Source organism: Lissotriton helveticus, chromosome 2_2 (assembly GCF_964261635.1).
Source record: "Lissotriton helveticus chromosome 2_2, aLisHel1.1, whole genome shotgun sequence".
Classification (NCBI taxonomy): domain Eukaryota; kingdom Metazoa; phylum Chordata; class Amphibia; order Caudata; family Salamandridae; genus Lissotriton; species Lissotriton helveticus.
The window spans coordinates 323969591-323995277 of record NC_136060.1 but is presented as its reverse complement, the minus strand read 5'-3'; the positions used below and the strand labels follow the sequence as shown (position 1 = coordinate 323995277).

The 25687-nt window shown below is 46.0% G+C and overlaps 1 protein-coding gene across 3 annotated transcripts in view; it reads right to left on the bottom strand.

The window, feature by feature from the left end:
- SLC2A9 (solute carrier family 2 member 9) overlaps positions 1 to 25687 on the bottom strand; it is a 2336117-nt gene that overhangs the window by 231280 nt on the left and 2079150 nt on the right. The window lies entirely within an intron of this gene.

Below are 25687 nucleotides of genomic sequence, written 5' to 3'. Positions count from 1 at the left end.
GTTACTGCTCTCTATAAACCAATCTAGGTAATTTCTTTTACCAATCTGTAAAGATGTATCCTCTGCTTTACAATATGCCTTATCAAACCACCATCAACCTTTCCTAAGCAATTTATGTTTGCAAGCTGGAGGCATTACCATTAGTAAAAGATCAAAGTGATAAAAGTAGACGGCAGATCAAAACCCTTGCCTTTTAACTCTATGTATCCAAGTTTTTGTCATGATCTTTGGAAAACTGGATACTGAATACCGCGGCCAATACCGCCAACTCTGCTTGAGAGTTAACGCATGGCCTCTATTTTATCTCTAAAACAGTGAAGAAAACCCAGACCAGCCAGGTGGTCTGTGTAAGGGTATACACCCGTTACAACGGATCTTTTACTCCGCAGACCCATTACAACGCGACCATTACTCCGCATACCATTACAACGCATTGCGCTGGGGGGCGCTCTAGGATAGGGAATAAGTATAATTTACTATCCAACACCTTCCCTAGGGTCCACGGGGACTGGAGTTAGAATAGTAAATTATACTTACCACTATCCAGCGCCCCAAGGCGCTATGCGTTGTAACGGTATGCGGAGTAAAAGTCGCGTTGTAATGGTCTGCGGAGTAAAAGTATGCGTTATAACGTCATACATCCCTGTGTAAGACCTGGGCTGTAGTCATATATTACTGTTGCACATCAACAGACATTTGCAGCACCACAGCTAGTGGAACACAGAGGGACAGGAATAAGTTAAATATAGCTCAATATGTAAAATTAATATAAATAAATGCCAGCGAGACTGTGAGACTGGACATTAATACTACGTTGTGAATGCCACAAGGTTTAAGAAATTGGATTATTAATTGGGGTAGGTGACTACCATAAACAATGATCACAATGCTTGCCAAGATAAACCCTTAATGTCAATTATTTAACCTGAGCTCAAATCCCTTGTGGGTATGCCACAGAACAGACAGGCATAGGGGCCGATTATGATTGCGGTTTTTCTGCATCCTCCGGGCCGGGGGAAGTGTCCGCCGGCCCGGAGGATGCGGAAAAACCGCTGCGGAGCCTTCAAAGACCCCCCGCCAGATTAGGATGGCTGGGGGGTCAGGAAGACCGTCCGCAGCTTTTCCGCCGCGGCGGAAAAGCTCTAACATGTCTGGCGGTGTCTATCAGACACCGCCAGGCATATTAGGATGTCTGCAGTTCTATGCCTTTCCACGGTGGCATTTCTGCCGTGGAAAGGCATACGGACTTTTGTTTGGGGGCCCGTTGCGGGCCCCCAGGGGTGAAGGGGGGGTGCACATGGGGAGTACCTATGGTACCCCCCTGCATTTGCGTGCACAAAGCGGCAGGCACCGCACAGTGCCTGCCGCTTTGTGCATGCAAATGCGATGCATGCATTTTTAACATTGCGGCGGGTGCAGCTAGAAGCTGCACCCGCGTCACATCCTAATCTGCTCAGAGGGAACGCCGCAGCCCCTGCGGACGTTCCCTCCTCCTCAGGGGTCGCGGACGGACTCAAGTCCGTCCGCGATCCTAATCGGCCCCTTAATTTGGACAACATTAAAGTAAGAGTAAAATGTAATGAACAAAAGACCACTAAAATACCAATTACAAAAATTCAATAGGAGGAAATAAAGATATGAATTTTTAAAGTTTTAAGTATGAATGGCACCAAGAAGCACAAAGTGCCAATGATAGTCAACGGTCATGGTAGACCAGGGCTTAGGCGAAGAGTATGCTGACCGTGATGGAGCCCTGGTCAGATACACAAACAAGGCTTATCTTTTAAATAGATTTTACCATCTGACTTTAGTCCTTTAAGTCACAATCCACCACAGGAGTATATTTCTAAAGCTCCTACGGACATCAGGGGAGGCACTTAGAGACTAACAAGGTGTCAGGCACAGGGCAACAGTAGGGTCCTCTCCAGGTCCAGTTGCCACTGGTAAGCTGGGCAATCATACAAAAAGGCCTCTTGTAGCTTGTTGTGTCCCTGTAGCTTTAACAGGAAGTCAACCTTATGACCCTTGAAGTCCAGTCCTATGTCCTGGGTACAAGAGGGAGCAGGTCCAGTCCATCCATGCTCACAATCAGTAGGTCCAGTCCTCCTCTGTCTGACTAAGGTCCAGTAGTCTTTCAAAGTGGGTGCCTGTAGGTGCCATATGTATGCTTGGCACGAGCTGGTGGGTGGACATGACTCCTGGGCATAGCCATAGCCAATGGGGCAAAGGTTCTGGGGCTCAATCCTATCCACTTTGGGAATTTTTAAGATGCCAAATGCCTTTGGACATACTAAACTTAGTCTTGAAGGAATACGTGTGTGTGTTGGGGGGTGGGTGGTTGTACATGGAGTGTACTATGGTAATTATAGTGTCCTCCCATGTCTTGCACTAAAGTCCAGTGTGGGAAAGCCACTGTCCCGAGCAGAATAAACAAAGGGCTTTCCAGCAACCAAACAGTGTATTCATAAGAACTTTTTTGCCATAATGTTCCTGTTCTTTTAAGTGCACCCCCAGTGTTATATGTAGATCCCAGAGACAGAAGTCTGGTGGGACAAAGCAGGTCCTTCAGCAACCTCACAGTGTTTACATAAGAATTATCTTAGCACACAGTTCTTTCACGTGTGCCCCTAACTTATATGTCAACCTAGCAGATTTGTTAGGCAGGCTTTGGCAAACAAGATACAGTATTAGGATTTTAATCTGTACTCTTGCTATCTATATAGCACAGCTAGGCCTAGCACCATAACAAATAGCTTTTGGGAATAAGGAACTGTAGGGACATATTAACATTACATTTGTACATGTCCTAATTGTAAATACTATGCCCTCCGCTTTGTGGACTACAGAGACTACAGAAAGGTGACATATTCATATTTAAAAGGGAGGTTTTGTCCTGCCAGTGCTTAAACTGCCACAGACAGGCTTAAGTGGTAGGCTTCAAGCAATGTTTTACACTGTTACTGTAGTGGATAACACAATAGGTGCCGCAGTCCATTTGTGACATTTAACTTACAGGCGCTGGGTACATTTAGTACTGCATGGCAAGGACTTATAGGCAAGCTAAATATTTCAATTAGGAATATGCCAATTGGACTAAGTTTAAAGATGGAGCACAGGCACGTTACCAAAAGGCAGCAGGGTAAAAGTGCACAGAGCCAGTAAAACCAACAAAAGGAAAACAATATTGGGTGATCACACACAAATGGGGGATTTCCTTCACAGGGCAAAACTGAAAACTCACCCTAAATTAAAGATGATCAAACTGTGGAGACACTGAATGGTGCTGGAATATCAATCAACATAGCAGGAGAGGATTTATGGTAAGGCACAAATTAAAGTAGGAGTGGAGGGAAAAATACCACCAGAAAAAATAGGGGAAAGTTAATAGCGGAGAGCGAGGAGAATCACAATAAAGTACAATAAAGGAGAGGGAACATGGTTGGGTACAAAGTGATACGAAAGCAAGACAACTGCTATTGCCAGACACCACCTCTCTAACCCCTTGAGTCTTTATAGGATTCTTAATATTTTAATTTGGAATGTTATCATGGCATGCTGGCCCTATAGTGGCTGGGGCAGGATGAAGTTAGGTAAAAGTATCTTACATCTCCCTAAACCCAGTAAAATACAGTAATGATTTAAAATCGGATGCATGTTTATCCCTTCCTAAAGTTGTCCTTCTTCACTCTCAAATCCTGTAAGATTAATTGACCAGAAGACTCAACACCATACAAAACTCAGTGGTTATGCTCACCCTCAACCTCCCACTCTGTACTCACACCACCCCACACCTCAAAGAGTTCCATGGGCTCCTAATCCACAGATGAACACTCTTCAAACTCCTCAATGCGCACATGCAATATCGGGCCCACATACATCAATAACAGCATAAACTTCCAAAAACCTTCCAGACACCTTCGCTCTGCCGTCCAACTGCTCACCCACACCCTCCACATATGCCAAACCAGATCATGCAGTCATACCTTCGCCAAACTCTTAAAGTTTAAAACGATCTACCCCTACACATCAGAGCCTCCTCATCAGTTCTTGAATTATGCAAGAAACTGAAGATATGGCTTTTCAACTTGGCCCGACCCTGGCTCGACCCTTACAGCTCCTGCTTCAGCGCCAGGCTGCCCTCCTGGGTGTTTTGTGCTCTATACAAATTAGCATAACATAGCAGAACTTAAATGGCTAATTATCATTCTCTGCTCTATAGTCGCAGATAAATACAAACAATATCCAAGCTCTAACGAAAGCTTAAACATCAGGATAACCCTAATAATAAAATGAACTATTAATTAATAATACTTTACCATAGTCTATTGCATGCATATCGTTTTCAGTCTTATTTTTTTTAATAGCAGTGGAAGGAAAGACTACTAGCAATACACTTGACCAAACATTCCATGTTGGTGCTGCTTCTAACTGAAAATGTATGATTTGAAAATCTGTGTGATGAGAAGTATGTTCATTTTCTATATTTTGATAGCGTTTTACTGCTTTTAGATGTATCAGTACTATTCTTAGGTATATTGATATTTTTCTTCTAAAGCAGATCATCTGTCTTATGTACCAGTATTATGATGATCCTAAATATACAGAAAACAGGTAAAGTAGCCTATTATCTACTTGCCTTCATTGCAATAGATGAGATTTGGATGCAGCAGCATCATACTCTTCCTAAACCAATATCATAGTCTGCAAAGAATGGAAGAGCTACCAACCTAAAAGCATTTGGCCTCAGGAACCTGTCATACCATTGATACATCTATGGAAGTACTTAAGAAATCATCAGCCCAGAACCCTGCCCTGTCTCTCATTAACCAAGTTCATGCAAACTCTTTGATGTACCTTGCTCCATCTGAGTTTCCAAAAAAAAGGGCTACAGTTTGTCTTGCTTTGTCCTGCCTAGACTACTTTACATGACTCTACATAGGCATACCTCTCTCCATTAATCAAAGACTCCAGAGAATCCAAAATGCAGCAGTATGACAATATCGACACCCGTACCAACATGAGCACGTTACTTAGTTCTCCATGCACTTCAATGGCTACCCACTGTATGACAATGATTCTTCAGGGGATTGAGTACTGAGCATAGTGCTATCTATGGTAAGGGTCCGACCTTCATTCAAGTTAAACACCATATCTATTTGAAGAGGAGGATCCTCAGCCTATACTGCCACCCCTGTTGACTGTCCTATGACTACAAGGTGTTCAGTGGTGGAACATCCTTCTCCAAACAGGCATCACGATTTTGGAGTTCCTTCCAGGCAATGACAAGAAATAGGTTGTATGACGATCCATCGGAAACACTCGCATCGCATGCCCTTACATCATAATTATCACACTGCATGTGCCCTTACATCGTGACTAATCACATCGCATACCTTTACGTCGCATTGGTATAGGTATGCATGTGAATTACCGTAACATCGCATACAGACACCCCGCATGGTAATACATAGCAATTTACACTCCGACCTCAACCCTAAAGCCTAAAACAGCCCCTATACTGAAAGTAGCCCAAGCCCTAAACAGCACCTCCTTACCTGTTTCGCCATTGTTCCCGCGTTGTCTCCCTCTCGTCTGTGTTCCGTTGTGAATGCATGCGTTCTAAATGCGCATGCGACGTAATGGCGTGCACAGACAACGCACGCGACGTACCGTCGCGTGCGTTGTAGGTGCACGCAATGTAAACGCATGCGCTGTAATGCATGCGCTGAGCTGGTTGTTTCCCCAAGAAATATATAGAATCACTCGGAATTTGAGAAGATGGTAAAGATCTGCTTTCCCCAATTGATGATGCAAGACTGCATTGAACAAAAAGCAGAACCAATCTGTCACACAAGAAGGGTATGAATAACAGATGATTGAAGACCGCATGCACCCAAGAATCAGAAACAAATCTTTGCCTCACTGGTAGTATACATGATCACAGGCGCAACTATCACTTAAAATACTTGGATCCGCTCCATGTATTACACAATCATAACATCAGTGACCCCAGAAGAGCATGCTACATTTCATCATACACATCATGGAAACTCTTCTCAAAGGCCACACTTTTCCATTTAGACACAACAGTAATGCAAAGTGTAAGCATTCTATCCCTCATGCCTTTTACACTTCTCAAACTGCAATCTATCATCATTCTGCCAACCAAAAGCTCAGATGTAGCCTCCTATTCTCAGGCCAAAGCACTTCGGTGATTTTCCAGGGGGTTGAAGCAATATACAAATGCATCTACCACGCAACCTAATGTAGGGATTTCTATTAGGACGTCTTGAAAATTGACATGTTTTCTGATGTTGAGATTTTCTTAATTTTCATTTATTACCGTAATGTAAATTTATTTCTTGACCTGGTGTGCTAAATACATCTTAAGATCTGATTTGTTGCATAAAAGCTATTGAATCACTTTCAATATTTCTTCAGATGCTTGCTTTTACATGAGCGCGCGGGAGGGCGCCGGGAGAAGCCCGGGACAAGGGCGGGACCGTCTTTGGCCGTCCGGGGCCGATAGAGGCCAGGCCGGGCCCACTCTCTGTGCCTCACTTTTTCCTTCTTAGACTGCCGTGCTTTAGAAGTACCATACTGTGATATACTTGTCTTTGCCTTAAGATACGCCCTAGTCACTGTAGTGTCTGCTAGTGCTATACTTTATAAGGGTCACTGTTATACCTGCCTCCTGTCCTCTTTGCGTAACGAGATGTCAACCTCTGAGGCAAACTCTGCTTCAGGAACGCGAGGGCCTTCCATTTTAGGGCCGTTGGATAAATTCTTCGCAAAAATTAAGAATGAGGTCGACAGGGAGTTTACCCTTGCAGAGAAACGAGCTGGGCGACGCCTCTCTATCGAGAAGTTAAAGCAAAGACCACTCCAGCCTCAGGTTGCTGATATAGGCCCTCCAATAGATTTAACTCAATCTAAAGAACACGATAATACCCTTTTTTCCACAGAAGACATCCCCCTCATCTTTCAGACTAAGCCCCCTGATCTGAAGGAATCTATAACTATCTTTGACTCTATTCCTTTTCAGTCTCCAGACATTCAGCTTATAGACTTAAGCACCCCTCTAAATGAACCAGCCCCTCTTTATGACAAAAATATACCTTCTCCCGTATTTACCCCAATCGGGTGTGATCATCATCCTTTTAGTGTTCCTGATGGAAAGCCCTTAAGATCACCTACTAAGATTCCCAACAAGCGCCCTAAGGGTTCCTTTGGCTCTCCGCCGAGGAAGAGAAGAAGGAAGAGTGCATTAAAAAGGAGAATTGTTCCTTCCATAAACTCTACAAATTCTACACACACCCTGCACACAATTCCCCAAAAGGAAGGGATAGCGGATACCACGAAAGACCGGACCTCCAATTCAATATCTGTTCCCAGTTATGCAGGGTTATTGAATGATATCGATTGTCTCATAAAGGCATTGATCCTTCCCTTGACTGAAAGGATCAGAAGATTAGGGGAGAAAGTTGATCAAATCCTTCAAGAGCAGAAGGGCATACCTTGCCACAAACCTAATGATCTTAGTAACACAACCCAGTCCATTAAACAACTTAAACACCCTAAGCCACTGACTGGTACCCCTAAAGCAAATTCAACACCTATAGCTGGGACCCCTAAACCCGTGCGGGACAATAAACCTAACAACAAAATTATTAACAAATCTGCCTCAACCAATAACATCACAAGCAAAGATATGCCTCATCATAACATTGGGACCCAAAATAGTCGCCCTAACAATACAAACCCTCCAGGTAATATTCCCTATATTTCTAAAAGAAGACCAAGAAATACTGTTGACCTACCGCCAGAGTGCCTAAACTATGTCATCGTACTTACAGGTGTTCCGCCTTTGCCAGATGGTAACCCGGAACATCAGGCTAATTTAAAAAACAAGGTTATTTACTGGCTGCGGAAAAACAGACCACTCCCTTCACACCTAAACGGCGACATAGTTTCGGCCAGGCGATGTAACTGGGTAGGCACCAGACCTAAGGACATCGAAGGTGATGTGATCATAGTCAACTTTAAAGATCACAGACTGGTCACATACATCAGCGACTGGTTTCCTGGGAAGGGCGAGGGGGGGATCTCAACGCATAATCTAAGTTATTTCTATCCTGAACCCTTGATGAGGCTACCACCACCTAATAAATTACCAACGAGGAACAGATCATACCATCCCATGAACAAATGGAATTCAAAAGGCCCTTACGGACCCACATCATCCTTGTTCCCAGCTCAAAGACGTCATATGGAAAACAACCCTCCCTTCTTTCAATCAATGTCCATCCCTTTCCAACCTAAGAGCCATAGACCCCACGTTCCCTATAGATTAGATCACTCTCTGATGACAAGGGGCCAGAATTCTTACGACACTACCAGCGACCGCTGTTTCCCACCTCGTCAGTTAACTCACCCACTGCCAAATTACCAAAACTCCATCTCTTATAACCATTGGGACAACCTTCAATCCCACAACCCTAAGGACTCCTGGAATATACCGCTGACTAATTTATTCCATCCTCTCTCCGGACTGGATGAGAATGAATGACTTTATGAGCCTATTAACCTAGAAAAGATGCCAGAGGGATACCATAAGTTTCAGTGTATTCCTACCCAAAACTTTCCAACAAGTCCGACAAGGGAGTATCAGGTCAGCTCGGGGGTGGGGGACATTTCTTTAGGAGATGTTTTGACGCCTAGTTACGTTTTTCACCCTCGTCAATCAACTCCTCATGATTCTTTTAATGCTACCCCTACGACTCCTCACGCCACCTTAAACATATCATCCCCGGGACGGCAAAATTCTTTGGCAAGCAAAGGCAGCTTACATGTGGCCATTAGTAGGGTACCCCATTCCCATTTTTCTCTCCTAACTTGGGACATGGCGGGGCTTGGCAGTAAAGTCACCAACACAGCTTGGTTAGATGTTATACATAAGCATGGTATCCTGTGCTTCCAAAAAACATGGCGCTCTGAAGAATTACATCTGTTAGGGTACTACGTGGAGTAGTGTGGCTCACTGGTTAGAGGCGGCAGGCCTGAGAGCAGAAGTCAGCCTGGGACCAGGGTTCAATTCCCGACGCGGCAGGGTCGTGGACCTTGGTCAGCGGACTCGATAATTCTCGCTTCGGTGCTTACTCTAATCAGGGGTTCCACTCGGCAACTCTGGGCATTAGCTTGCCTAATCTCCACAACGGCCCCACCAATTCCGGGGATGCCTGGCTCCACCTTGGGGACTCCCAGCAAGGGACCATCCCACAGGGAAAGCCAGGACGGGTTCCCCAGAGTTATACAGCGCCGGGACGCCCCGTTGCTGGGGCAGCTGTGCGCTTTACAAGTATACTACATTTACATTTACCAGACCTTTCATTCCCCGGCAAAGCCGTCAGCACAGGGTCACAATAAGGGTGGGCTTTGTGTCTATGTTTCTACAACTACAGAGGTCAAGGTTCATAAATTTTTCTCCAGCGCTTATTTCCAAATCCTATCTCTCAAATGGGGACAGAATGAAAAAATGTTATTGGTGAACTTTTACAACAACATGCCTAACAGTGAAATGGAGTCCACCATGTCTAATATGTTGTGTCACATGGCTCGATTTGCTGATCTTTTTAAGGGGGCAAAGATAATCTGGGTTGGGGATTTTAATTGTACCATTTGTTCACACACTGATTCGGCCCTGTGTGGTTTGGCCGACTACGGGGCGGAGGACCCAACTCATTTCTCTCATACAAAGATGGGGTCGCTGTTAAATGGTATCGTCTTTAACTTTGATTTCTGCTTTGCTAATCAGAACTGTGCATCACCTGGGCCTTTCGAGCCAACCTTCTTTGGTAGAGGTTGCAACTCGATTATTGATTTCATATTAATAACCCATGCCAATCCAGGGTTTATAACTTCTTGGGAAGTCGGAAAAGATACATCTAGCGACCACTATCCTCTGATAATTGGCTTAAATATAAAAGGGCGTTCTGACAATAAGGGAATCCCTCGCACGTACCCGTATAAGATTGACTTATCTAAAACCAATGGCTACGTGGTAAAGTGGGAAAAAATTGTACCTAGCGTGTTCCTACAAAAGTTGATTACTCACTGTGCTGCTGACGTTAATGTCTGTTTGGAGGAACATGGGGAGCCCATTAACGTCATGTCAGCCTTTGCCAATATTCAACACCGCATTAAAAATATGTTGACCCGCGTGCCTAAAAATAATTCAACAAGTATTGAAGGGTGGTTTAACGGGAAGTGCACGAAAGCACTGAAAGCCCTAAAAGAAGCCCTGGCCCTGAAACCAAGAACCCCCCATATAATACGCGAGGCCAGGAAAATATATAAATTTGCAATCAAAGAAAGAAGATTGGCTTTAAAAAAGCAAGCATGGGAAACACTGAGAGAAGCCTCTATACAGAAAAATAGCCCTCAGTTCTGGAGGCTGGTTAAAACCCTATACCAACCGAGGGATAGCGGTAACAAAATAGATCTCGCCATAACTGGTGATAGATGGCTAATCCACTTTAGGCAATTATATAATCAAACGAGGATAGTAGACACTATTTTACCATCAGGGGCAAGCCCTACTGTAGATAAAAGGATAGTTAATAGTAGAGGTATACACCCCTCATCTTACTCATTCCCGATAGATTTAACTTTTACAATAGGAGAAGTCCAAGACGCAATTAGGGAAAGCGCACCAGGTAAAGCAGCGGGGCCCGATTGTACCCCGGTGGATGTTTATAAAGCCGAACCGGATTTTTGGGCTCCCCTGCTCACAAACGTTTTGAACAAGGGAAACCGAAGTGGGTTTATTGAAACCTGGTCGGACGCTATAGTGGTCCCTATATTTAAAAAGGGCAGCAGGGACGACCCGACCTGCTACAGGCCAATATCCTTATTGGATGGTTTAATGAAAGTAGCAGGAAGGATCATTTTAAAAAGACTCCAAGCATGGGAGGAAGACCATAATGTAGTGTCACATTTGCAATACGGGTTTAGGAAAGGAATAGGGACAACTGAACAGTGTTTAAATCTGCCCCTCCTTATTTCCAAATATACCCAGGCCAGAAGCGGAGCACTTTTTATTACCTTTGTTGATTAAAGCTCCGCTTTTGATTGCGTGGACCATATGTTATTATGGACCACGCTGGGTGATCTGGGCATTGACGCCCGTATAATCATCTTCATCAAAGAGCTGTACAATAATTCTGGGGCAAGAGTGAGATATGGCAAACAGGGGGAATGTACTGATAAATTTCCACTATCAAGAGGGGTAAGACAAGGCTGCATTCTTGCCCCTCGGCTTTTTACATATTACATAAACTCAGTTGGACAACATCTCTCGCTTTTTCCAAATGATTACCCCACTGTGAAAGGACTATCAGTACCAATCCTCTTGTACGCCGACGATGCGGGCATAATGTCCCAGACCCAAGTCGGCCTACAGAGGGCGGTTACCAACTTTGCGGGTTATATGCAGGAAAGAGGTCTTAAAGTAAATATCTCCAAAACATACACCATGCCATGCACTAGAAAGCTCAATAGGGCCCCTTGTAACATATTCCTGGACAAACAAAAAATATCTACCATTGATAAGTTTTGCTACCTGGGAATTTTGTTCGACAGGCGGTGCCGTTGGAAGCTGGCGATTGCAGCTAGAAAGCTGGCTTTCATCCGCACCATAGGCGCCTTGCGCGCTTTCTCTGTCAGACTCGGTGGCAAGCCAATCAAGGAGCTGATCCAGATCTATCGGGCCAAATGCGCTTCCACAGCCACCTATGGTGCGGGCTTATGGGGTATCGAGAAGGATTACTCCCTGCAGGGCTGCGAAAATCAATTCATCTGCTACCTATTGGGAGTATTTATTTATTTATTTGATTTATATAGCGCACTATAACCCAGAGGTCTCTAAGCGCTTTGACAGGATCCACAGGCAATTCGAGGGCTACAAGGACAAGGTAGCTGGCTGCAGCGCGAGCGCTTAGCGCGCTGTTCTAAGAGTGCTATTTTAAAGTGTACTGCGCATTATTCTGGTCATTAGGACATTGTTTTTAATTTTCCACTCACTTGCACCTTAATCTGTGCCCCCCACCGCCGTTTGGGCGGGTCTGGTCCTGGGTGGGTGCCTATTAGATCTTGGTCGCCATCTTTGAGTGGGGTCATTGGTTGGAGGCTGTTCGTTCTGCCTGCGCTTTACTGCGCATGCGCGGACTTGGAACACCTTTTTAAGGCGAGTCCTTCCTCACCTCGCCCCCTGACAAGGTAGCTGGCTGCAGCGCGAGCGCTTAGCGCGCTGTTCTAAGAGTGCTATTTTAAAGTGTACTGCGCATTATTCTGGTCATTAGGACATTGTTTTTAATTTTCCACTCACTTCCACCTTAATCTGTGCCCCCCACCGCCGTTTGGGCGGGTCTGGTCCTGGGTGGGTGCCTATTAGATCTTGGTCGCCATCTTTGAGTGGGGTCATTGGTTGGAGGCTGTTCGTTCTGCCTGCGCTTTACTGCGCATGCGCGGACTTGGAACACCTTTTTAAGGCGAGTCCTTCCTCACCTCGCCCCCTGACAAGGTAGCTGGCTGCAGCGCGAGCGCTTAGCGCGCTGTTCTAAGAGTGCTATTTTAAAGTGTACTGCGCATTATTCTGGTCATTAGGACATTGTTTTTAATTTTCCACTCACTTGCACCTTAATCTGTGCCCCCCACCGCCGTTTGGGCGGGTCTGGTCCTGGGTGGGTGCCTATTAGATCTTGGTCGCCATCTTTGAGTGGGGTCATTGGTTGGAGGCTGTTCGTTCTGCCTGCGCTTTACTGCGCATGCGCGGACTTGGAACACCTTTTTAAAGCTCCTCCCCTAGCGCAGCGGGATCGCGCAGCGGGCGCGTCCTCGCGTGGCCGGAGTCGTGCCAGAGTCCTGCCCGTCTGCGCCCGTCCGCGCTAAGGACGCGCTGGACGTCGCGGTACTCTGGCTGGGGATTATTATTCTATCCCGGCTCTACCATGTTGACGTACTCGCGGGACTGCCTGCTTTCCATCGGACAGGTAAGCCGCTGCTGTACCCTTCCACCGGTACACCCACTGCGAGGCCCTTATCATTGCCTCTGTAATAGGTGGGCTCTAGACTCCCCGCGCCCCCTCTCAAGGACTGTTTCCTCGGAGACTCGCCGCATTATGGGTACCCCTACTACTTTGAAGATCCTGAACTTAAATGTCAGGTCTGTGCTGAAACATTATCAGCACATTTATGACCTCATTGAGGAGGAAGCTCCTGACGTATTGGCCATGACGGAAACATGGCTGCAGGACGCTGATACCGCTATTACCAATCTAGCCTGCCCATTCGGCTATTCTATGTACACCCTGAATAGGCTGTCTAGGGGTGGGGGTATCGCGTTAGTGGTAAAAACTATCTACCCTTGCGTCTGGAGCGCCCTAAACATCTCTGGGTGTGAAAGCGCCATGTTCAAGGTCTCTGTCAGCCCTGAGTTTACCCTGTCCGGGATGGTCGTTTATCGTCCACCCGGCAGTGATGTGGCGTTTAGAAATGCCTTCCCCGATATTGTTGGCCCTCTGGCTGCAGATTGTGCCAACTTTTCTATCATGGGTGATCTAAATCTGCATTTCGACACCCTCTCTGGCTTGACAGTGCGTTCCATCTCCTCTGACCTAGAGGCCTTTCAACTTCCTCAGATGGTGTCCCAGCCTACCCATTCGGGGGGGCATATTTTGGATCCCTTGTTCACCAATCTGCCGGGGATTCAAATCACTTCTGTCTCTCCGGTGGAGTGGACAGATCACTTCTTGGTGTCCATTCTATGCCCTGTCTTTGCCACTCCTTCCATCTCTTCGGCTAGATGGGTTCAGAAGAGGGCTTGGAAAAAGCTTAGGTTAGAAGACTTCCATCGTCTTCTATTAGAGGAGCCGCTGGACCTCTTGACGGATGTAGAAAAGGGGTATGACCTCTTTTGTTCTTGGATCACCAGGGCCTTGGACTCTCTGATACCTATCGTATCAACCAAAATCAACTCTAGAGAGTCCAGTCCCTGGTACGATGGCGCACTTCGGGCCCTAAAGGGTGCCTGTAGACGAGCAGAGAGGGCCTGGAGGAAAACCTATGCGGCTGACTTAAAAGCCGCATATACCAGGTCCGTTAAGCTCTACCATCGAGCTATCTGCCGGGCTCGTGCGGCCTTCTATGCTACCGAATTCCGGAACAACTCAAATCCGTCAAAGGCTATTTTTAAGGCCGTAAAACAACTTATGGCGAAGCGGCCTACCACTACGACCGTAAGCTCCCTTTCCCATTGTGAATCCCTTGCTTCCTACTTTTTGGGGAAGGTCCAAGCCATTTACAGGACGTTCCCTAGCATAGGGTCCACTGTGGAAAGTACTAATCGGGATCACCATCAGACCACACTGCTTGTTTTCCCCCCCCTTGCCTCGGATGGTTTTGACAAACTTGCGTTGCAAGTTAAATCTGGGTCTCCATCCGACCCAGTAAGGCCTGCTCTCTTTCGAGACCAAGCTTTTATGGGACATACAGTTGTATGTTCCCTTGTCAATCTCTCCTTGGAAACGGGAATTGTACCATCTAAGTGGAAACAAGCCGTGGTGTCCCCGATTATTAAAAAGCCCACCCTGGACCCCTCTAAGCCTGAAAGTTATCGCCCCATCTCGCTGCTACCCTGGCCAGCCAAGATCACTGAAGCCCACGTCAATTTGGTCCTGTCTGAACATCTGACTCGGACCAATGCCCTCGACCCCACACAAAACGGATTCCGTGCTGGGCACAGTACGGAAACTGCGTTACTTGTGATGGTGGAACATCTCCGGGCAAGGCTGGATGCTGGTCAAACGGCGGCGCTTATTTTGTTAGATCTTAGCGCCGCCTTTGATACGGTAAATCACAGCATCCTCCTGCATCGGCTCGAGGAGACTGGCATTGGCGGTGTGGTATTGCAATGGTTCCGCTCCTTCTTAGACGACCGCTCCTTTTGTGTTGCCATCCCTCCCTTCAAGTCCAGTTACCATCCACTGGCCATGGGGGTCCCGCAAGGGTCCTCGCTGAGTCCCACGTTGTTCAATCTGTACGTGAGACCGCTGGCTGATGTCGCCAGGCAGTGGGGCCTTACCCTGGTCTCGTATGCCGACGACACTCAGCTGGCGGTTACTCTCAGCGGGGATGCGGAAATTGAGGCCCCCAGGTTTCAGTCCGGACTGAAGGCGGTGGCTAGTTGGCTGACAGGCAACTGCCTTTAGCTAAACGCCACTAAAACAGAGGTGTTGGTCGTCGGGAAGGGAGTAGAGCTGTGGGGTGATCACTGGTGGCCTTCAGAGTTGGGCCCCACTCCGATCCCTGTATCGGAAGTGAAAAATCTGGGGATTTGGCTGGACGCGGGCCTCTCCTTTATAGGCCATACGAAAAGAACTGCGGCCTGTTGCTTCGGTCTTTTGAGGGGCTTGAGACCTGTTCTCAAGTTCTTTGACGCCCCGACCAGGCAGCTGGTGATCCAGGCCACTATCATCTCTCGCCTGGATTATGCCAGCTCTCTCCTGGCTGGGGCCAACCAGGCTGAACTAACCCGGTTACAACGGGTTCAGAATGCTGCGGCGAGGGCGATTGTCGGCCTACCAAGATTTTGTTCAGTGACAGGTGTCCTTCGCTCCCTACACTGGCTTCCGGTTAGGAAGCGTATTCTCTTTAAAGTCCTGTGCCTCGCTTTCAAAATCTTGAGAGGTACAGGCCCGGAAATCCTGTTGAATTGTTTGTCTTTTTATGTTCCTGCCCGTTGCCTCCGCTCTCAAGGTCTGGCCCTTGCGGTGGTCCCCAGATTCAGGCTTAGCCGCATGGGAGGCCGCTCGTTTAGGGTAATGGCTGCGTCAGCATGGAACTCCTTGCCTGCTGAAATCCGTTTGCTGGAGGACCTTCTGACCTTCCGGAAGGCGATAAAAACCTTCCTGTTTTAGCTGTTTTCTGTCCCTGTTCCTGTTTTAGTTGCTTACTGGCCTCTTTTTATATCCCGTTGTGTTACGAGCTACCTTGTCTCTGCGCCGGGACGCTCCTTGGCTGGAGTCGCTGCGCGCACAATAAATAGACGTAACATAACATAACATAACATACAGCAGATTGATCATTTAGGAACAGCCCCATGCTTGCTGAAACAGCACTGTTTTTAGTTTCTTTCTAAAAGACATTAACTTAATGTCCTTTCGAAGATCCAGAGGCAGTTTATTCCATAGAGCTGGTAGGGTGTGTGAGAAAGCGCGACCTCCCACCGTGACCAACCTACAACGTGGCTGGACAAGGAGGGCTGCTTCAGCAGATCTAAGCTCCCTAGCTGGTCTATAGGGAAGCAAGCGTGCCTTCACATAATGGGGTGCCCTTCCATACAGTACCTAAAAGCACATCTACATTTATGACGCATATTGAGACAGGAGTTAAACACCTTAGTGACATTATTAAGATGTCCCCAATTCTCTTGTGGCATAAAGTGTGGACAACACACGAAGCTAGTTTCAACAGGGACCTCATAGAAGACTGTTTAGCCCTAGATGGGGCTGCAAACTTCAGATGGTTATCATATGTAAGATTATTACTTACTGAACTAGGACACCCAGAATATTTTGAAAACCCAAGATCTATGGAGGGTGTTCCTAGATCATTTAAAAATAAAATAATAACCATCCACCTGGAAACTGCGAGATGGAATCTTGAAAAATATAAACATACAGTTTTAAAATTCCAGGAAATCACTCCCAAAGAAGGCTTGCAAATTTACCTGAATGTCGACCCCAGCCCATATCACCGAATGCTCCTGTCTCGTCTCCGTTTAGGGTTTTTTTACTGCATGGTAACCCTACCTGACATGAATAATTGGACATCTACTAAGTTGATCTGTCCATGCGATAACATCGCAGTGCAATCTAACATGCACATAATGTTCTTTTGCACATTTTATTCTAACCCCAGAAAATTATATTTGAAACCCTTATTAAAACGATGGGGTTTAACAAATTGCAGGCCAGCTTTTTTAAAATTGTTAAAATTAGAAGATGACCATGTGATTTTTGTTGTGTCATGTTTTTTAAGAACTGTTATAAAGTACCGTAAATCCATGTGGCAAAACATTTCCCTTCCCGGTATCTCGATGCCCACGGTTGTTTGAAGATATTGCACTTTAATTCTACAACAACTAATGTTTTATCCTGTCGTCTATATAAATGTTTTAAATGACTGTTTTTAAGTAAGCATCTATTGTATTAACCATGTATATGAACGTTCAATTGATGTATTTGGTGTGCTTTTATGATTTTACTTGAAAATCGAATAAAGCTTATTTACTACTTACTACTTACTACATGATTCTTAATTATTATATGTCTTTTTATTGGAACATATTTCTATATCTTACATTTGAGGTTTGCTCATTTAATTATATGTGTGGTGATTTTTGGTGATGTTTACATGTTTTAAAACGCTCTACTTTGTTTGTGAGGTCGTTGAAAGTTTGTTAACCATGTTTATTGGTATTCAATTAGCTCCAAATATTTTGCTTCAACCTCTTCAGTTCCAATTCTTTATAGGGCAAAACAGCTAGCTACCCTTGCCTTATCTAACCTCTGATATTTTGCTAATACCAGGCATACTGTACCTTTCTGTTCACGGCAATGGCATTTGCAAATCACACCAATCAGGGGGTATAGAAAAGGCACAAATCTATGTCCGTTACAAATAGTAATGGCATTTTAGACTGTCTTTTGACTGGTTATACATCCCATGCAAGGTGGGAGTAAAAGTGATGTAGGTACAGGCGTACTTGAACAATCTATTTGGACCATGCAATGCTACTAGTCAGTGATAGATTGCTGGGGTTTTAGAAACACTAAGAGATGTGTGTGGAATGCCTTTAATATTCTTAAACATCATGTGGATTACGTTATGTAACATAGGCCTGTGGGCACATGAATATCGCCAGTTTATCAAAAGAACTACTATGTAAAAGTATCACTGTGTATAGATTAATATTATGCACATTTCTTTTTTGCAGAGGTCCTGATAATCTGGCATGAATCCAGCTCTGCAGAATCCTCACTGGAGAAATCATCCCTTTGTTTGCTGATCCTCTTATAAAATAGGGGAGCCTGCAACTCCTTTTTTAAACTCATGCCTCTAATTTCCCTATTACAGGTAACTTGTGATGTCTCTAGTCATATGTATTAAAGAAATGACGGAGCCTTTCAGCTGTAATACCTTATTACAGTTGAGTTCTGCTGGTATACTGCTTGCTGCCAGGGCCAGCAACCAAAATGAAAGACAGGACACAGAAGGAAATTAAAGCTGCGGTTTTAACAGTGAAGATAAAACTGACTTTACCTTTTCCTGCTTTATTTTTAGGTAATGTGTTTAATTTTGCACTACAGATTCTTTTATTATTGTTCATGTCTGCAATCTTCCTATCTCTTTATATGAAGGAGCAAGTCACCAATGATGCAAGCAGTTTGTGGGAAAAGTGATGGTGTGACCATGTATTATAAGAAATAAAGTACTCTCTGTCATTGATTATAATGATATACAAGCCACCTTGTAGTTCCATGACCTTATACAGGAACTTGGCCTTTGGCCATGATCCTCCATGTTATCACATAATTCCTCAGTAACTTGGAATATCCTTAACGTACGGCAGGGGGTACTTTATCACATATATGTTTTAGAGCCACCAAAACCTCTGCTGTCCCTAATATTGCAGCACACGCCAACATAAAGGGGAGCACTTGCTGTATCCATGAGTACCTGATGCTGAAAGTGGTGTGTCAGCATCTTATATTACACTGCTCTTTAATAAATGAGGGATAGATCTTTAATGCCCTCCGTCTATCCTAATCATTTTGCTCTCTTACATAAAAAAGGAATGCAACTGTCTTTACAGGGATTGCGCGCAGCACTCTACTCCTGACTCCAGCACTTGCTCTCGCCCAACTTCCATCGCACCACATTTCATGTGCGGTCTAAGCACGGATGCTAAACACTACATATAGCATGAAGCCCCTGCCAGCTAGGAGGAGCACAGAGCATGAGTCATGTTTTCAAATAGACCTCGATTCTTTCCTTTCAGGGAGCTCTGGCAGCTCAAGATACCATGTAATGCTGTCAAAGGATATTCCTGGAAGGAAATCAGCCTGCATCATTAGTGAGAGTGAGAGAGCGCAACCTGATTTAAATGTATGAGTACATCACACTTATCTGTAGTAAGCACAAATCATGAGGAGAAATGCCATGAGTGCTAATAGTATCTGAAATTATATTCTGAATGTATAGCTAATGTAGAGATTTAAGTAGAAGTGGAACTAATACAGAAATGTGTGACATTATATGATTTTATTAGATGTGTTTATTTTGAATCCATGTCGTGAAGCTGTTAAAACATAAGATGGTATGCGGTTAAACGCAGAACGTGGTAGGCCTCAGAGCCAGAGCTGGAGGGAAAGGGAAGGTGGTTCTTTTCACGACGCAGATTATATTAATGTTTTGGTCATTGCATTAAATAGGCCATGATTTATAGAAATGTTTACTTAATAATAGAATAAGAGTATTAACATGCTTTAATTAATGAAGAAGTTGAATGTTATAATCATTAGGAGAAATATTGTAGGCCTGAAATGTTTTAGCATTGATTTACACGTACATGTCTGGGCTGAGAAATGTTGCAAGCCTTTTTCTTTTTAGAAGTATATGAGAGTTGGGTTCTTGGCTACAGATATCTGTCTGCAACAGGAAAGGGGGGATCCAATTATAAATGAATGAATAGAGGTCTGTTCAGTAGACGGCCCAGACATGGAGGAGGGTTCTGGAATGTTTAAGGGGTATCAGCGGGCCGGAGAAGAGTCTGAGAAGCAAGGTCAACTCTAACGCATGAGGCCCAAGACAAAGCATCATGGAAAAAGCCAGAAGTTGCACCACGTGAGGGGCGTTCCGCAAGGGGCGTCTCAAATGTTGTTGACTGTTTTGTATTAGGGACAGCACCCCTGGGTGGAGTTAGAGCAGATACCTGAGGACCCTTTAGAGAGCGGATGGGTAGGCAGTGAGGGGTCATGACTGGAGAACTTTAGGTTTTCACCAAGAGACTTAGAGTGAGTGACTTCCCTTGGGGGTCATTCACTGCTGACACCTTTGTTAGGTTGGGATTTGGTTAAGTAGGGATACCATCTAGAACAGGGTAGGGACGCCTAACCTGTGTTTGTTTTCCTCCAACCTAAATGAAGGAGAGATATGCGTCTATGCTGATAGCTTTATTATTCTTAGAACTTGTGTTAGTGATTTCTGTTGCTCGTCTGAGGGCTTTTCGAGAGCACATGTATGTAATTGGACCTGTGTATCTCGTGAATCTCATTCTGAGATGCCTGTATTTGCAGCTCATTATATCTTTACAATAAACTTTTGAAAACTAGAAGTTGTCCGTGATCTTTGGGAGTAGAGTCTTTTATTGGGTGAACTAACTTGGAAATGGGTGTACTGTTTTCCTCCAAGACAGGCAACAAAGGTTCAGTCGACCAGATCGAGGTTTAGATCAATAGATATAAGGAATCGATCAAAATCTCGCCCTTTCAGTTGGTAGCTATAGAGGATGGTTGCCTTCTTGAGGACGGTGACCTAGGCCAGGTTAGCTTACCCCAAGGCCCCTAGAGATCGATGATCGGAAGAACAGCCCGCTGGAGAAGATCCGGATGACGTGAGACAGAAAAAGCAGCAGTATCGGTTGAGAGTGAGTATAAAGGGTTATGCGTGTTAGATTGCGGTGTTTTGTATTGTATCTATGTTGTAATGTCTGGCGGAGTTGAATGTCTGTAGAGTGACTGTGGAACAGGTTGTGAGCGCGCGCAACCGGTGGAAATCTTAAGTTCAAGGAGAGCTTAAGTGGTTCGGGTGTATCGGACACCCAGAGTAATTGTCAACTAGTGTGAAGGGGGTCATGAGGTACCATTGATCACCCGAGAGACCGAGATAGGGGGAACGTAAGAGTGAGTGCGTGAGTAACGGACGCTGGTCGGAAGTTACTGTGTGTGTAAGCAACCTATCAGAGAGACGATACATCTCGTCAGTTGTGTTGACAATTACAGATAGACTGTGGACGTACAGTCGAGAGAAGTGACCGCTTGGTCGGAAGTAGTCATTTTTCGGTGTATGAATGGGACGCATGCATAACCGGGAGACGAGTTGAGAAAGGAGGGGTGCTGCTGCGAAGCGGAGAAAAGTGACGTCAGGTGGTGTCGCGCAGTGATTGGCCGACCGGAGAAAGACCGCGCTGTGATAGGCCAGCTAGCGAAGACGTCAGAACAGGGTCGCGACGTGATTGGCCGACAGGAGAAAGACCGCGCTGTGATAGGCCAAGCTAGCAAAGCCGCGACAGGATTGGTGGATTGTCATCAGGAAGTAAACAGAGTAGCGAGGCTGGATTTTGTGCGCATAATTATGAAGTGTTTTAAATGGTTAAAAGCGGTGTTTAAGAAAGAGAAGCGGGGATCGTATGAAGGGGAAGAAGCCCCGCCGGAGGGTACGCCAGCTCGTTACATGGCAGTAAATGTTGGGTTGCATACGATCCTTTGGATATCAGAGTGGAGTAAGATTACTGAAGGAAATGAGGAACTGACGTTCCCGAAGTACGGGACGTTCAGATTAGAGGTGTTGCATCGATTAAAATCAGTCATGACCTCAATGAGACCCTTGCCTAGACCAACCCAGTTTGAAGCTCTTGATGCATGGCTTAGGGCAGCGCATGAAAAGAATATGAACAGACGACAAGAAAGGGTGAAACGATCGGTAAGGGCAGTACAGGATGCCAGGTGGGATGCGGATGCTAAAAGATGGAGAGTGCATAATTTGGAAATAAATAAACTGTACCCAGTGTTAGAGGCGCCCGTAAATAAAACCCCCCTGGAAGAAGATGATGAGAGCGAAACAGAGGATAGCTTGATAAACAGATTATTGACAGACAGGCCACCCCCGTATAATAGAGCAGGGGGAGAGGTCGAGAAGAGTGAAGGAGAAAAGGGGGGCAATGCAGGAGAGCATAGACCGCTTCCCAGTTCAGAGTGGGATCCTGAGCCAAAGAAAGAGCTGTCCCAGCCTAGTCAGGTGCAACAGGTAGTCGGGAGGTTTGTGGTACAAAGAGCGCCGGAAACGGAAAGCGCCACATCCTACCCATTACCAGATGCACTACAGGTACCTGTCACCATAGGTCCTATAATATCGATATATGACCAGGAGAGAGCAAGAGGGGAAGAACGGGTACGGAAAGACAGAGAAAGAGCAGAGAAGGCAAGGAGGAACGATACCACTAATTCCCCAAGTCAGATGCCGATACCCAGAGAGTGGAGTACACCGATGCACACAGCAGGGGACCCAGGAGGAGATCCTGGGGGCCCTAGATGGCCAATGGATCTGAGGGGATCTGGACGAAAATCCTTTCAAGAGCTAAATGAGTACATGAAGCAGTGGGATGAGGCAGTGAAGGCTCAAAAGAGCATCAATGCTGCGGAAGCTGAAAGGGAAAGTCAGGACAGCAGAGCACGGACTCACTGCGGGGCTGGGGAGAGCAGCCCGGAGTGGGACTGTAGAGGGAGTAGGGGAGTCACCCATTGGGCCCGGAATGGAGGTAGAACAGACCTGGAAAACGGGGGCCCCGGGAGTGAAGGGGTGGCGCGCCCAATACTCAGTGAAGGGGAGAGGAGAGCACAAGAGTACAGAAACAGCTTTAAATGTCCACACTGTGTGCCCGGCACCAGAGAACTGAATGGGAGTTGTGAGAGGTCGCACCATAGTCCCTGTGATGACGGCAATGAGCGCAGCCCAGGGAATATGGGGAACCAGGAAGGATCGTATCGGATACTGAGCGATACGAGGCAAAGGGAGTGTAGCGACCAGAGGGAAAATAACAGAGAGATGTGCGGTGAGAGGAGAGAAGAAGAAGAGAGTGGGCAGAGAGAGAGTGGGGGTAACAGGCCCGTGTTCCATCACCTTCCTAGATCGGATGGCCGAGCATGGGACCTGGAGAGATGGGAGCGAGGGAGGCCACCCATTAACTCTCCCGAGCCCAAACGTAGAGCTCGGAGTTGGGATGGGAGGGAGACCAGTGAGCCCCCTTCGAAAGACATATTGCGAGCTGAGATAAAAGCCAAGAGACTCGATGTCTCCAGTTTAAGGTCAGACCTGGATGACATGGTAGATGGTACCCTGCCTTTAGAAAGAATGGAAATGTATGAACAGGATGAAATACTGTATATGGCAAAGGACATTACTCGAAAAGCGAGAGCAGTCCATGAGAAGTTAGTCGAACTAGCAGGCAAATATATGGTGGACTTGTCAAGAACCAAAGCATTACAGGGTAACCACAGGCTACATTACTCAGATCGAGACCTAGATGAGAGGAGAACGATTGGGCTGAAAACACACATAAGGGAACTGATTACTGGAATAAGGACATGGAGGGCACTAGATAAGTGGGAAGAGAGGTGGTCCAAGAAAGGGACCGGCAGGAGAAGCACGCTTGGTATGACACCAGGACAGCAGGGAATAGAAGCATACCCTTTGCGTGAAGTGGCAAATGGGAACTATGTACATGTCCCTTGGAGTAGGGGAGATTTAGCTGCTTTTACCACCTCTTTCCCCAAATTACGTGAGAGCCCAGTGGAGTGGTACAAGCAAGTGGAGAGATTTGTAAAAATCTCAAAGGTCCTTTGGATAGATCTGAACACGCTGTTTGACATTGTAGTACCAGGAGATCTGTGGACAGCATGCAAGGTTAGCGCTGAGTGGCCCACAACTGAGCCAGAGAGGGATGCCAAGACTAATGGGCCGTCCGAGACTGTGATGGCAAAATACGAGAGAGTGATGACTTGGCTGAAAGAGAAGGTGCCAATGCAAGACATAGATTGGGTCAGAATAGACCGAACGAGACAGGAACCCAAAGAGACAGTTCACGAATATTACGAGAGATTGCTGAAGGCGTTTAAACAGTATAGCGGCTTGGATGTAATGGATCCAAAAGACATAGGGCAATTTGTGTCCAAGTTCGTCCTGGGACTGAGACCGGATATTAGTTTAATGATTCAGCAACACTCGATTTGTTGGCAAACTAAACCCCTAGACGAAATACTGAGATATGCCAGGTACTGCTGTGATGAGATAGACTCTAAGGCTAAGAAACTAAAAGAAAAGTTGATGGTGGTACAGATGCAGGCAGCAGGGAAGGGGGGACAACAGCAACAGCAGCAAGGAACAGGTACAGGAGGAAAGAAGCAGTACAGTCAGAACAAGGGCAATGAGGAGAGTTCCACCTTTAGACCCAGAATAGATATAGCTGCCTTGAAGAAAACGACTAGGTGCCACCAGTGCAACGAGGTGGGGCATTGGAAACGCGAGTGCCCTTACAATGTAGAGATAGGAGAGCAAGAGATAGAGGAGGAAGAGGTCCAGAGCGCGCCTACAAGAGGGGTAACGCCATACCAAGGAAAGGTGCTCAAAGGGGGGGGGGCTCCTCCCCGAGCCCAGTTCCCGCAACCTCCTCGAGTAGGGAGTATGGGTAAGACCTATAGACAAATGCCCCTGTTTGTGGAAGGGGAAGAGTGCTATTATGTGGACCCATTAACCGGACAGAGAGTGGAAAGAGAAGACTGCACCCTCGGGGCAGCCTTGGAGGTAGATCAGAGGGGACCCTATGTGGAAGCAGAAGTAGCAGGGTGCCCTACGACATTTCTGGTGGACACAGGAGCCACTAGATCCACGATTAGATCAGCTGCAGTTCCAGACCTGCCCATGTCTGGAGAGACCATACAGGTGGTAGGGGTCGCAAACAGGAGAATAACTAGCCAATTGACAGAACCGGTACAGGTGAAAATAGGGAAGTACAGTGATGAGCACCAGTTTGTGGTTTGCGATTCAAGTCCTGTGTGTCTGCTAGGAAGAGACCTGTTGTGTAAATTGAATTGTACTATATACTGTACACCTCAGGGAGTGGAGGTATTGACCAATGATGATGACGCAGATTTCAAAGTTGCAAACTCAAGAATATGCGTGGAGCTGTACCCTACTTTAACAGTAGAGGAGCTCCCCTGGGACTTGAGAGAGACAGTGGCATCAGAAGTATGGGATTTCACTGGGGAAGAGATTGGATTGGTCAAAGGGGTGGACCCAGTGAAAATTGTAGTGAAACCGCATGCTGAGTTCCCAAGAACACCCCAATATAAATTGACTCCAGAAACGATTGCAGGCATAAAACCCGTGATCGAGTCCATGATTAAACAGGGAATACTGAAAGAAATCGTGGGTAGTCCATGCAACTCCCCGATTATGGGTCTGCAGAAACCAAATGGGAAATTTCGGATAGTACAGGACCTGCGAAAGATTAATAACATAGTCGTTTCATGTTGTCCAGTGGTACCGAATCCATCAGTGATACTGTTTCAGATTCCATTCCAAGCTGAGTGGTTCACTGTGATCGATCTTTGCCAGGCTTTCTTTTCGATCCCTCTGGACGAAGAAAGCCATTTTCTTTTCGCATTTAAGCTGGAAAATCGCGTCCTAACATGGTGTCGTATCCCTCAGGGGTATACAGAGAGCCCATCGATCTTTAACCAGCTTTTGAAGAGAAATCTTGAAAGTCTAGTGCTGCCCCAGAAGTCAGTTC